This window comes from Polypterus senegalus, chromosome 11 (assembly GCF_016835505.1).
Source record: "Polypterus senegalus isolate Bchr_013 chromosome 11, ASM1683550v1, whole genome shotgun sequence".
Classification (NCBI taxonomy): Eukaryota; Metazoa; Chordata; class Cladistia; order Polypteriformes; family Polypteridae; genus Polypterus; species Polypterus senegalus.
The window spans coordinates 64,611,531-64,624,810 of record NC_053164.1 but is presented as its reverse complement, the minus strand read 5'-3'; the positions used below and the strand labels follow the sequence as shown (position 1 = coordinate 64,624,810).

General features: G+C 40.6%; 1 protein-coding gene across 2 annotated transcripts in view; it reads left to right on the top strand.

The window, feature by feature from the left end:
• Positions 1–5,325: 5,325 nt before the first annotated feature.
• The window catches only part of LOC120539095 (zinc finger protein OZF-like), a 33,778-nt gene continuing 25,823 nt past the window's right edge, over positions 5,326–13,280 (top strand). For both annotated transcript variants that reach the window (XM_039768848.1, XM_039768847.1), the window contains exon 1: positions 5,326–5,440. The gene's annotated coding sequence lies outside the window, so the exon portion shown is untranslated. The remainder of the gene's footprint in view (positions 5,441–13,280) is intronic.

Sequence of the window (13,280 nt, the reverse complement as noted above, 5' to 3'; positions counted from 1 at the left end):
GGCTTAGCTCAGAAGCCGTGGCTGTTTTAATCGAATCTGCCTCCGGATTACAGTTTTACTGTGCAGACCGCCAGGGAAAAAGGGGCGGTTGGCAAACATTTACTCGAGCGATTAAAATGTAAAGATGTTAGTTTTGGTAAATTTAAGTCCTTTGAGTATCTCGCCGTTGTTATTCATGGAGATTCTCACGTTCTCGTATTATCCGTGTATAGACCTCCTAAATATAACGCGTCTTTCCTTGAGGAATTCTCTGACTTAATGTCAATTTTAGTTACAAACTATGACACACTCTTAATAGTCGGGACTTTAACTTTCATGTCGACAATCAGTGTGACCAAAAGGTAAAGGAATTCATGAACCTCCTGGACTCTTTTGATTTGAGACAGCTTGGTAATCAGCCTACACATAAAGCAGGTCATACGTTAGACTTAGTGATTACTAAAGGACTTAAAGTTGATATAAAGCAGGTCACTGATATCGGTCTATCAGACCATTTCCTTCTACTATTTAATATAGAAATAAAGATAGAAAACGCTCATGAGAAGCATTTTGTTAAAAAACGCTTCTTTGACTCATCAGCAGCTTTAAAACTTACAAACATTCTAAGCAATCAGTCCGTTTATAATGCCAGCTATAATAGCGAGGATAATGTAAATAGTAAAGTGGAAAACTTTAATTCTAAAGTAAGAACTGCTGTTGACATAGTTGCACCTGAAAAGACAGTTAAAAAATCTTCTAGTACTGTTATTCCATGGAAGACCCAAAGAGTGTCTGATTTAAAAGAACATGTCGTAGAGCTGAGCGTAAATGGAGGAAAACTAAACTAACTATCCATTATGAAATATTGAAGTTAAAATAACAGAATACAATAACACTGTCCGTCTTGAGAGCGCTGCTATTTCTCTAATATTATAAATAACAATGCTAGTAATCCCAGAGTCTTATTTTCAACAATTGACCGTCTGTTAAACCCAGGTAACACAAAGGAATGCCCCCAGAATACTTCCAGTGAAACCTGTGAGAACATTGCTGTATTTTTCAATCAAAAAATTAATGATATTAGAGATAACATAGTATATCTCCCCAACACTGCAGAACCTCCAAAGCCCCGGTACTCCGTTATAAACAAATTAAATGCTTTCACCAGGATAGATTTACCTGAATTACATAGTATAATCTCTCAACTGAAACCCTCCACCTGCGTCCTTGACCCAATACCAACAAGGTTTTTCAAAGAAATATCAGGCGTGCTAATTGACAATATTCTGGACATAGTAAATTGTCATTAGATACGGGGTCTTCCAGACTGTCTTAAGACTGCTGTAGTTAAACCCCTGCTCAAGAAAATAATCTTGACCCCTCTGCCTTTGAAAATTTTAGACCCATCTCTAACCTGCCCTTCTTAAGTAAAATTCTAGAGAAGGCAGTCATTATGCAGTTAAATGACCACCTCAATAAACATGCTATTCTTGATAAATTTCAGTCAGGCTTCAGAACAAATCACAGCACAGAAACTGCACTCGTTAAAGTAGTAAATGACTTGGGTAAATGCAGACAGAGGCCATTTATCTGTTCTCATCCTCTTAGATCTGAGTGCTGCATTTGACACCATTGATCATAATATTCTTAGAAATCGCCTTAGTCAATGGGTGGGCCTCTCTGGCAGTGTCTTAAATTGGTTTGAATCCTACCTGGCAGGGAGAAAATTCTTTGTGAGTTGTGGTAATCAAATCTCAAAGACACATGATATCCGATATGGTGTTCCACAAGGCTCTATCCTGGGTCCGCTGCTTTCTCAATCTACATGCTTCCGTTAGGTCAGATTATCTCAGGTTACAACGTGAGCTACCACAGCTATGCTGATGACACACAGCTGTACTTATCAATAGCACCTGATGACTCCGACTCTTTCGATACACTAACACAATGTCTTACTGGTATTTCTGAATGGATGAATAGTAATTTTCTCAAACTAAATAAAGAGAAAACTGAAATTTTAGTAATTGGCAATAATGGATTCAATGAGGTTATCAGAAATAAACTTGATGCATTAGGATTAAAAGTTAAGACGGAAGTAAAACATTTAGGGGTAACTGTTGACTGTAATCTGAATTTTAAATCGCATATTCATCAGACCACTAGGACAGCATTTTTCACTTAAGAAACATAGCTAAAGTTAGACCTCTTATATCATTGAAAGATGCTGAGAAATTAATTCACGCTTTTGTTTTCAGTAGACTAGATTACTGTAACGCACTCCTCTCAGGACTACCAAAAAAGACATAAATCATTTGCAACGAGTGCAGAATGCAGCTGCTAGAATCCTAACTGGGAAAAGAAAATCCGAACACATTTCTCCAGTTTTGATGTCACTACACTGGTTGCCTGTGTCATTCAGGATTGACTTTAAAATACTGCTTATGGTTTATAAAGCCTTAAATAATCTCGCTCCATCTTATATATCGGAATGCCTGACACTTATATTCCAAATCGTAACCTTAGATCTTCAAATGAGTGTCTCCTTATAATTCCAAAAGCTAAACTTAAAAGAAGTGGTGAGGCGGCCTTCTGCTGCTATGCACCTAAAATCTGGAATAGCCTGCCAATAGGAATTCGCCAGGCAAATACAGTAGAGCACTTTAAAACACTGCTGAAAACACATTACTTTAACATGGCCTTTTATAACTTCACTTTAACTTAATCCTGATACTCTGTATGTTCAATTCTTCATAATAACTATTCACAGTGGCTCTAAAATCCGTACTGACCCCTACTCTCTTTTCTGTTTCTTTTTCCGGTTTCTTTGTGGTGGCGGCCTGCCACCACCACCTACTCAAAGCATCATGATGCCCCAACATTGATGGACTGAAAGCCAGAAGTCTACGTGACCATCATCATCAGGTCCTTCCATGAAAACGCTAAATACAAAGAGGACTGTTTGATTTATGTTAGGTAGATTGCCCAGAGGGGACTGGGGGTCTCTGGTCTGGAACCCTACAGATTTTATTTTTTCTCCAGCCTTTGGAGTTTTTTTGTTTTTCTGTCCACCCTGGCCATCGGACCTTACTCTTATTCTATGTTAATTAATGTTGACTTATGTTTATCTTTTATTGTGTCTTCTATTTTTCTATTCATTTTGTAAAGCACTTTGAGCTACATTTTTTTGTATGAATATGTGCTATTTAAATAAATGTTGATTGATTGATTGAAATACAGTGATATAAATACTCTGAGTGGTGCAGTGAGACTAATATGGAAAAAGATGATCCACTGTGGAACTCCTAACGGGAGCAGCTGAAAGAAGAAGAAGGTGCAGTGAGAGTAACAACGCTAAAGCAGCTATGGTATTTAGAATACTTTGACCATTCTGTGGACCTTTATATTGTTACAGTTTAATTACAATCAGATGCATTAAACTAATAAACAATATGAGGTTAATTTCTGTGTATTTATAAAGTCATGTCAGGGATGTGGATCTGAATAAGAAAGAGAAACCACACTGGAACAGTAGCACTGCTTTGACGCTGGCTACCACCAATCTGCAAAACCGAGCGGAGAACTTGCGTACGCCAGGGTATGAGCTACCATGGAAATGTGCGTGGCTTTACATCAAGTTTAGGTTTTATACATCATGATTTGAACATGGAAATGGGCTTACGCAACATTTTTGTGTGTACGCACAGTTTACACATGAGGATCCAGGTGACACAAAAGGATCAGTCTGAGAGGGAGGACTTGAACCTGTTCAAAGCAGAGCCGCTTATTCCAATTTAATTAGGAGAAGAGATAAGCAGGGGGTGGTGAACCATAACAAAGGTTGATGAACAGGCAAGGAGGATGAGGACAGAGGAGGGAGAAGCAGCTCAAGCAGATCTAAGAGCATTTGTGACTGAAAGCAGTGGAGTCTCAGTAGCGGGATCTTTGAAGAATCTATACTGAAGTAGATCTAGTCGATTATAGTCAGAGAGAAATGAAGAGAGGTGTTTATGGACTATGAGTTCTAGGGGTTTGGACAGAAATGGCAGAATGGACACAGGATGGTAATTCTCAAGGGCAGATGGGTTGAGAGAGGGTTTTTGAGCATAAGGATTCAACAAGACATCTTGAAATTAGTAGAGAAGATACTGGGGGACAGTGAGGCATCAAAAAGAGAAGAGATGTTGGGGAATCAAGGAAAGTGAAAAAAGTAAAACTGTGTGAAGGAATGGGGTCCAGAGCAAAGGGGTCTAAAATGTCCGAGTCATTTACAATAGAGAAGGATGAAAGAGGAGAATGACACAGTGGAGACCCAGAAGGTGTCTTTGGGGTCTTTTGGTGAATTTGAAAGAGAAGAAAGAAGCAAAATCATCAAGAGAATGACAAAGGTCTTGGAGCAGCAGGAGGACTTCAGAGAGACTTAAAGGTAGAGAAGAGGTGATGGGCATTTCTTTCAGATTATGCAATTAATAAGAATTTCTTTACAGATGGCAGGGATATAGAGAAGAAAGATAGGAGGGACCTATGCTTATCCCTGATGGGATAGAAGTTTCTTATTATGAAAAAAAAATCTATTATTTTTATTATTCTAAATTGTCCCTAGTGTGTTTAAATCCACTGAACATATCACACCTACTCTCTCTCAACTTCACTGGCTCCCTGTTCACTACAGAATTCAATACTAAATACCGCTCTGAACATTTAAAACTCTCCACACCTCGCTGATCTCCTCCAGACTGACACTCCTCTCGCTCACTCAGATCCTCATCTGCAGCGTGACTTTCTGTACCGCACGTCAGACTCAGTGCTATGGGAGCTCGAGCGTCTCTCCTGGTGCTCCTCAACTCAGGAATTCTCTTCCCTCTTCATAATTGTCAGCTCGATTCAATAATACATTTTAAAAATACCCTCAAAACTGATCTTTTCAAACTGGCATACCAATTTGTACTGTTACTGCCAGTTATCTTTGTTTGTTTGTTAATTATTGCTTTTTGATTTATCATTCTCTTGTTTTAATTTTGCTAAAGCTGTTTAATTTTATTGTAAAGTGACCTTGAGTGCTAAGATTATAAAACGGGATTTTCTAATGGCCAAATATAACCAAAACAATTCTTCAGCCGTACCTATTAAATGTAATCCTCGGGGTCTGGTTTGGAGCGTACAGCGGTTTTAACAATCCCAAGCTGCACATTATTCATTACTTCACTCCGCAGCAGTGCCACTCACAATATGGCGGCGACGTTGACGTACGATGCTGCTGATCATGCGGCGTCTAGTAAGCGCGCGAGCTTTAACTGTCACGTGACCCTTTGTCGACCGCAAGATGACGTCATCCAATGCGACGGCTACTGAAGCCACGCTGCCATTGTCTCGCTTTGTGAAACATTACGGACGCAGGGCTGTTACTGAGTGAGACAGAAGTGTGAACGAGTTCAGAAACAATCCCATTGCCAAGAGGCAGACAGTAAGTGCTCTGTATTTTGGTGATGAACTTTATGGATGTGTGAGTTTTCATTCGCTCCATTAGAATCCCCGCGCGCGACCTGAGTGAGAGGCGAGCGGCGCGTTCATGTTATTTAGCACCCTCGCCGAACTTTGCTCGAGTGAATCCTCCTGTGGCCACCCGCGTGCTGTTTCTGTTCATTGGTATCTGCGGTTCACTCCACGTGGCCGAGTCCCATATTTTAAATCGTACCACTCCGTCACACCGCTGGCGCCTGCTCATTCCTCTCCGTGTTTTCTTTAGTCGATTCCTTCTCGAATCGCAGACTTTGAGGAGACGGCCATTCCACACGTACGGCGCTTTGATTTCTACATTTTGTTTCTCTTTTATTCCTCCGCGGTGTCCAGTTCAATGACACTTGCGGAAATGGTGACTGGCCAGCCATTAAAAGAATAGCGAGGAATCAAATTAGTAAAAGTGAAAAACGAACTGGAGTCCATGACCGTGGAGAAGAGTCTTAGAGAATACGAGCTGAGAACAAATACCAAGATATAGTGAGAGAAAACGTCAGTGCTGCCATGAAGTACCTCGCCTTTAAGAGTATAAATTATATGTTGTTAACTGGTAAAGGTTGGCAGTCAATATCTGTATTTACACACACGGCCTCAAACCTGCTTAACCCAATGCAGACAGCAGACATTTACATGCATTGCTTGAATGGACACTTAAATGTGTGTCTTTATTCCCATTTAACCTGTGTGAAATATGACAAACTCCCATGTTGCAGTAATGTCTGTTAGTGAGTATTAGAGAAGTTAATAGAGGTTTGTGTTACTGCCTTACAATTCTCAAAAGTCAAATGAACTTTATTGTCATCTCAACCATATACAAGTATACAGATAGACGAAATTGCGAAGCTCAGGGTCCACAGTGTAACAACATGACGTGCAAGTAATAAATTATAAATAGAATTAAATTTGAAAATTAAAACACAAACAAGACAAGACATTGTGCAAAGATAGGACAAAGAAGTAGCAGCAATATTGATGGGTAAGATATGTAATATAATAAATAAATAATAGATATAAATAATACAGAAATGATCAGTGTATGGTAATAGTTGTTTAAGACGTGTGTAAACAATGGCAGGTCAGAATGTTTCACAGCAGAAGGATATCAAGAGTGTCAAAATCCTTAAAGGTCAGTATGAGATTTTCAGTTCTTTTCTACCTGCACACTCGTCTTTTCAGGACTGTGGCTCACATGTATAAAAGTTCTGTTTTTAGAGGTGGTTGAGGCCGTGTGGAAGGTCCCAGGGGCAGCATAATGTTAAGGAGTCTAACAGCTTGGGGGTAAAAACTCTCCTGCAGCCTGGCAGATCTGGCTCTGATGCTGCAGTATCTTCTCTTGGATGGCAGAAGTGTGAAAAGTCCATGTGAGGGGTGTAAGGGGTCCTGCACAATTCTGAAGGCCTTGCGGACACTGCATTTGTAAAATATGTCCTGTAGTGAAGGGAGAGGCACCTCAATAATGTTCTCTGCTGTCTTCACTATCCTTTGCGGTCAGATATGTTGCAGTTGCCATACCAGACAGTGATGCAGCTGGTCAGAACACTCTCAATGGTGCCTCTGTAGAACATGGTGAAGATGGAACGGGGAAGACGTGCTCGATTCAGCCGCCTCAGGAAGTGTAGTCTCTGCTGGGCTTTCTTGATTAGTGATGAGGTGTTATGTGTCCACGTAAGGTCCTCAGTTATGTGCACACCGAGGAACTTGGTACTCCTAACAATCTCCACATCTATACCGTTGATGCTGAGTGGGATGTGGGCAGGACGTGATTTTATGAAGTCCACGATTATCTCTTTTGTCTTGTCGACATTGAGAGAGAGATTGTTGTCTTCACACCATGCAGACAGCCGTTCCACCTCATCTCTGTATGCTCAGTCCCAGCACCATCATATCATCCGCAAACTTGATGATGTGGTTGGTGTTGTGCGTGGCTGTGCAGTCGTGAGTTAGCAGGGTGAAGAGCAATGGACTAAGCACACAGCCCTGCGGTGCTCCAGTGCTCAGTGTGATGATGCTGGAGATGTTGCAACCTATCATAACTGACTGGGACCTCTCTGTCAAGACGTCCAGGATCCAATTGCAGAGGGTGGTGTTCAGGCCGAACCTGCTCAGTTTTACAACCAGCTTTGGAGGGATGATTATGTTGAAGGCAGAGCTAAAGTCTATGAATAGGATCCTGACATATGTGTCTTTTTTATCCAGATGTGTCAGGGAGAGGTGAAGGGCAGAGCATATGGCATCCTCAGTTGACCTGTTTGAGCGGTATGCAAACTGAAGAGGGTCAAGGGAGGCAGGGAGGTTAGTCTTTATGTGTGACATGACTAACCTTTCGAAGCACTTCATTATGATTGGCGTGAGTGCAACTGGTCGGTAGTCATTCAGGCATGTCACTGATGACTTCTTCAGCACTGGTATGATGGTGGTCGACTTGAAGCATGCTGGGACTGACGACTGTCTCAGAGATGTGTTGAAGATGTCTATGAGGACACCAGCCAGTTGAATGGCACATTCTTTGAGCACAAGACCAGGTATGTTGCAGCCTTCTGTAGATTGACTCTGGATAGAGTCCTCCTCACTTCCGTTATGGAGAGACAGAGTGCTTGGTCATTGGAGGAGGTGTTGCTTTTCTCGTAGGCTTTTTGTTCTGCGCCTCAAACCATGCGAAGAAGTTGTTCAGCTCATCTGGAAGGGAGGCATCACCATCACTGCTGTGTGGGTTGGACTTGTAGTATGTAATTGTCTGAACGCCCTGCCACATACGACGTGTGTCTCTGGTGCTGCTGAATTGTTTGTTGATCCTCTGCACGTATGGTCACTTGGCTCTCCTCATAGCATCAGACAGCTTGGCTCTGGTCACACTGAGGGCGGCCTTGTCTCCAGATCTGAAGGCAGCGTTTCTGATCTTGAGTAGCTTCTCTTGTCATCCAGGGCTTTTGGTTGGCTCTTGTGGTAACATCCTCTATGCATTTGGAGATGTAGCCAGTCAGAGTCTGTGTACTCTTCCAGATTGATGGATTCACCATCCATAGCAGCAATTCTGTCAGACTGAATTTGAATCTCAGCCTGTTTTTTAAGTCTCTGTGTAGTTTCCATGTCTGCTCTTTTATTCTTATTTTCTTCATATTTCTAAAGATGCTCAGGTTTAGTGGCCTGGCAAATCTAACTTGTCTTGGTGTGGTTGTGGACTTGAATGTGAGTGTACCCTATGATGGTCTATAGCTGGCTCCTGCCCTGTACTGGTACTCTGATTTTCTTCCTAGACCCCAATAACGTCTATTTATGTTTGTTTTGCACTGGACCACAGTGGTGAGGTGGAAATTAAGGTCAATTTGTCTACTTATACATGTGACTTTATCATACAGAGCCAACCAGGCTGTGTGGGTCACCCAATGTGCCACTCTTAGGTGAACACCACTTTCAGGACTGGCATCCGTCTTCTGGCTAAGACCCACTTTCATTTAATTAGAATATTCATGAAGGTCAATAATGAGCCGCTTTTACTCTGGACCCCCCTTTTAGGGTTACCCATAGTAAACTGGTCCGTCAGAAGCACAAGTGGAGTGTTAAGAAAGACTGAGGCACACAAGGCCTCCACCATGTCATTCTCACAATACTGGGTGGTGCTGCTGTTTAATAGGAGTTTATTAATGTGTTAAGTACTTAAATATTTGTGATGTGTGCAGAGTGTATTTAAACAAGATGAAGCTGATCACTTGTTTCAAAGTTGTTGATAATGTCAGTTGTTTTGAAGAACATTTTTGTCCTGGAGCATGTCAGATTTGCCAAGCACAGTCGCTGATCTCATCACCTGACCACATTAACTGAAATAATTGTCACATTTAGCGATTGTGTGCCGACCATTCAGCAGAGTCGTGCTCAGCCATGTTTCTAACAGCCAATAGTATTCTGACTTAGAAGAGGTGAGTTAGGATTCTTCCAGTTGAGCGAGATAAGTTTCTGTGCCAATAGTATAGTAAAGGCAATTAGAGTGAGTTTGTTTGTCCTTCTCCACTTGAAGCCCCCCTGTGAGCCCACCAAACACAGTTGTTAGTGGATATCAGGTGATTGTGACACCAAGGCTGTCTGAAAGGCATTTCAAGATTTGTGTCCAGAATGATGTTAATTTGGTGCCGGCCCAGAACATGTGACCCAGTGAGGCTGGAACTTGGACTGCAGCGTTCGCAGGTTGAAACTTGCCCTGGAAACATTTTGGACAGTTTTTAATAAGACAGATGTGCTCAATTATATAATTTTGAGTTGAATAATTCTATGCTTTGCACAGATGGAGCACAAGTGAATTCTCTGCATTGCTACCTTCCACTCCTTTTCCAAGATGTTGAGTGAGAGATCCATTTTCTTCTGTCCTCTTGGATCTTTGAAAGTGGGGGACTATAAAATGGTTTTATATATTACATAAATGCTGAGTCCTCAAGACTGATCAGTATATTTTTTCTGGCATAGAGGTGGGTGGGAGGTGAGGAAAATTGGGCAGGTTCTGTTTAACAAAGTTTCTGATTTGAAGGTATTAGAAGAAATGTGTTGCCCGAAAGTTAAATTTAGAATGTAATTGTTCATAGGATGCTATTGTTCATAGTACAGATCTCCTAAGTGATTTAATCCCAAATGTTTTCCAGACATTGAAAACTGCATATGTTTGAGAGGGTGGAAAAATGTGGTTCTTATGCAGAGGTGTCACAGATAAAAAAAAAAAAGTTCTCTGTTTTGAAGTACAGTGGAACCTCTAGATACGAGTTTAATTCGTTCCAGCTCTGAGCTTGTATAGCGAATTTCTTGTATCTAGAACAAAACTTTACCATTGAAAATAATGGAAATCCAGTTAATCCGTTCCACACCCCCAAAAATATCAACATAAAAATCAATTTTCCTAACAAATAACACTGATAAATAAGTGTGGATACACTTTGTCTGCTGAGTGTCATGTGATCATAACTGAGCTGATGGTTCTTCTCTCTCGTGCGCGTCTCACTCTCCTTATCTCGCTCATGAGCCCCTCTCTCTATCTCCTTATCTCTCCTGCTCGCTCGTTCGCTTCTCTCTTTCTCCTCTTGAGGGTAGAGAAAAGCCAAGCACAATGACACCTTTTATTGGCTAACTAAAAAGAGTACAATATGCAAGCTTTCGAGGCAACTCAGGCCCCTTCTTCAGGCAAGATGTAATCAAAGCTTGCATATTGTAATCTTTTTTAGTTAGCCAATAAAAGTGTCATTTTAACAGCTTTTCTGTACATTCATAATGGCTAACACGGTACAACACCCTAGTACTCCTCTTGAGGGCAATCGTCTACTATTCTCTGTGTGCATGTCCGCAATATTTTTGGATACGCTTATACGGCGAACTGCTACAGCGAAACAATGAAATCACAAGCGCACAAACGCATAGATCCTCACTCTACGGGAGAACAAGGAACACTGAGTGAGCTGACGGGCTGGCAGCGTCAGCTTGGGTGAATCCCCGAGTCGAGGCGGATTGGGAAACGCGTCACGCATAACCACAGCCTGGCTCATGGCGCGAGCCAATGCTCGTTTTTAGATCCGAATTTTTCGCTCATACTTTCCTCTTATCTTGAATTGCTCGTATACAGAGGTGATCATATCTAGAGGTTCCACTGTACTTCCTACATTGGTTCCATATTCTGAGTGAGTGAAGCACAGTTTGATTGTTAGTATATTGCCGATAACTTGCTTTTTTTGGTGTACAAAGCAAGGATTATAAAGAAGTACTGCAGGATTTTGTTTCTATTGCTGACAAAGCCTGTGTATGTTCATCTTTATTTGTGTCCATGTTCAGGTTTTAATAGCTTGTATGTTTGCTGCCCAGTTAGAATATTGAAAGTTAGGTAGAGCCATGTCACCTTCTGCCTTAGGTCTTTGTAGGGTCGCTCTTTGGATACCTGGACATTTTGAATACCAAATAAAACAGGTTATGGTTGAATCTAATTTTTTAAAAAACGATTTATTGATGTATATTGGAATGTGTTAAAAATAAAAAGAGAAGCTTAGGATGGATATTCATCTTAACAATGGTAATAATTCCAGCTAAAGTGAGATGAAGGGTTGACCATCTCTGCAAGTCTTGCTTAATTTTTTCCATACAGATGCAAAATTTTGTTGTTAAAGAGCTTCATGTTTGCTTGTGATGTTTACCCCGAGGTGTTTAAACTGTTCTGCAATGATTAAAGGGAAGGTGTCCAATCTAATATTGTATGCTTGAGAGTTCACTGGAGAGAGTACACTTTTATTCAAATGAATTCTGAGACCAGAAATCTTTTGAAATTTTGTTAGTGCTGTTAGGACTGCAGGCACAGAATTTTGTGGATCTGATATATACAGTACCATATTATCTGTATATAGAGAAATGTTCTGTTCAAGTCCTTCTCTGATAATCCCCTTTATCTCATAAGCATTCTGACAGTGAACCGCCAGTGGCTTACTGGCGATGGCAAACAGCAGTGGTAACAGGGGATATCCTTGTCTGGTACCACATTCTAGTTTAAAGTAATCTGAATTAATGCTGTTAATACAAACTGAAGCTTCTGGACTGGTATACAGTAGTTTGATCCATGCACAAATGTTTGGGCCAAACCCACATTTCTCCAATGTAGTGACAAGGTAGTTCCATTCAATCATATCAAATGCTTTTTCTGCATCCAATGATAATATCTCCGGGGTGTTTGACTTTGTGGGTGAATATATTATATTAAACCGGCGTTGAAAATTGGAAGCTTAGTGTCGGCCTTTAGTAAATACAGTTTGGTCTTGTGATATTACCAAAGGCAGCACTTTCTCCATCCTTCTAGCTACGACTTTGGAGAGTATCTTCACATCATTATTCAGAAGTGAATTTGGTCTGTTTGATGCCCATTGTAGCAAGTCCTTATTTTGTTTAGGAAAGATGGTAATTAATGCTTGGCAAAAAGTTTGAGGTAGAATTAAATTGTAATTGTAATTAAAACTTACATAGAAAGTGGCCAAGAAGGGAAAAGGATGTATAATTATGATACCAGTATCATTGCAAGCGGATCAGGCAGCCGGTGAGATCTTCTTTGCCCTGCCATGACAGGATGCGACTCACATTCATATTTCAAAAAAGTGTCGGGATCAGTTTTTTTTTTTATTAAATCTCTTTCTGCTTCCTCCGTAGAGGTATAGATGTAATGCTTGTCCTGAATATCCAATTTCAGTTTGTCAGGGTACAAGAGGGCTATATCTGATATCGGCTTTCCGTAAGCGCTGTTTACTGTTGAGTGTGAGAATTCAGGGAAGATACAGATGTGGTTATTTTCAAATATAATCTTGTTTCTGTCTGAAAAGTGACATTACATTAAATTTATATTGCAAGTTTTTAAAGCACATGAGAAAGTCCTAGGTTTACAGGTATTTGATCCCCGTGTGCGGTAAGCTGCTGCTGTCTCCAATTATTTTTGAGAATAGTTCAGCTACGAATTTCAGTGTGTTTGGACTTTCACGGTTCTCAGGTGGACCTTTGATTCTAATATTATTCCTTCTGCATCCATCTGCAGAGCAACAAGTCTGTCTCCGAGTGTTTTACATTTGGAGTTTGCAGCTGTTGTATTTCCATCAGTGGTAGATCAAAGTGAAAGCGAACTTTATTGTCATCTCAACCATATACAAGTAGACAGATAGACGAAATTGCGAAGCTCAGGGTCTACAGTGAAACAACATGAAGTGCAAATAATAAATTAAAATTAAATTAAAAATAAAATTAGAATTAAAATTAAAAATTTTAATTAAAACACAAGCAAGATAAGACAT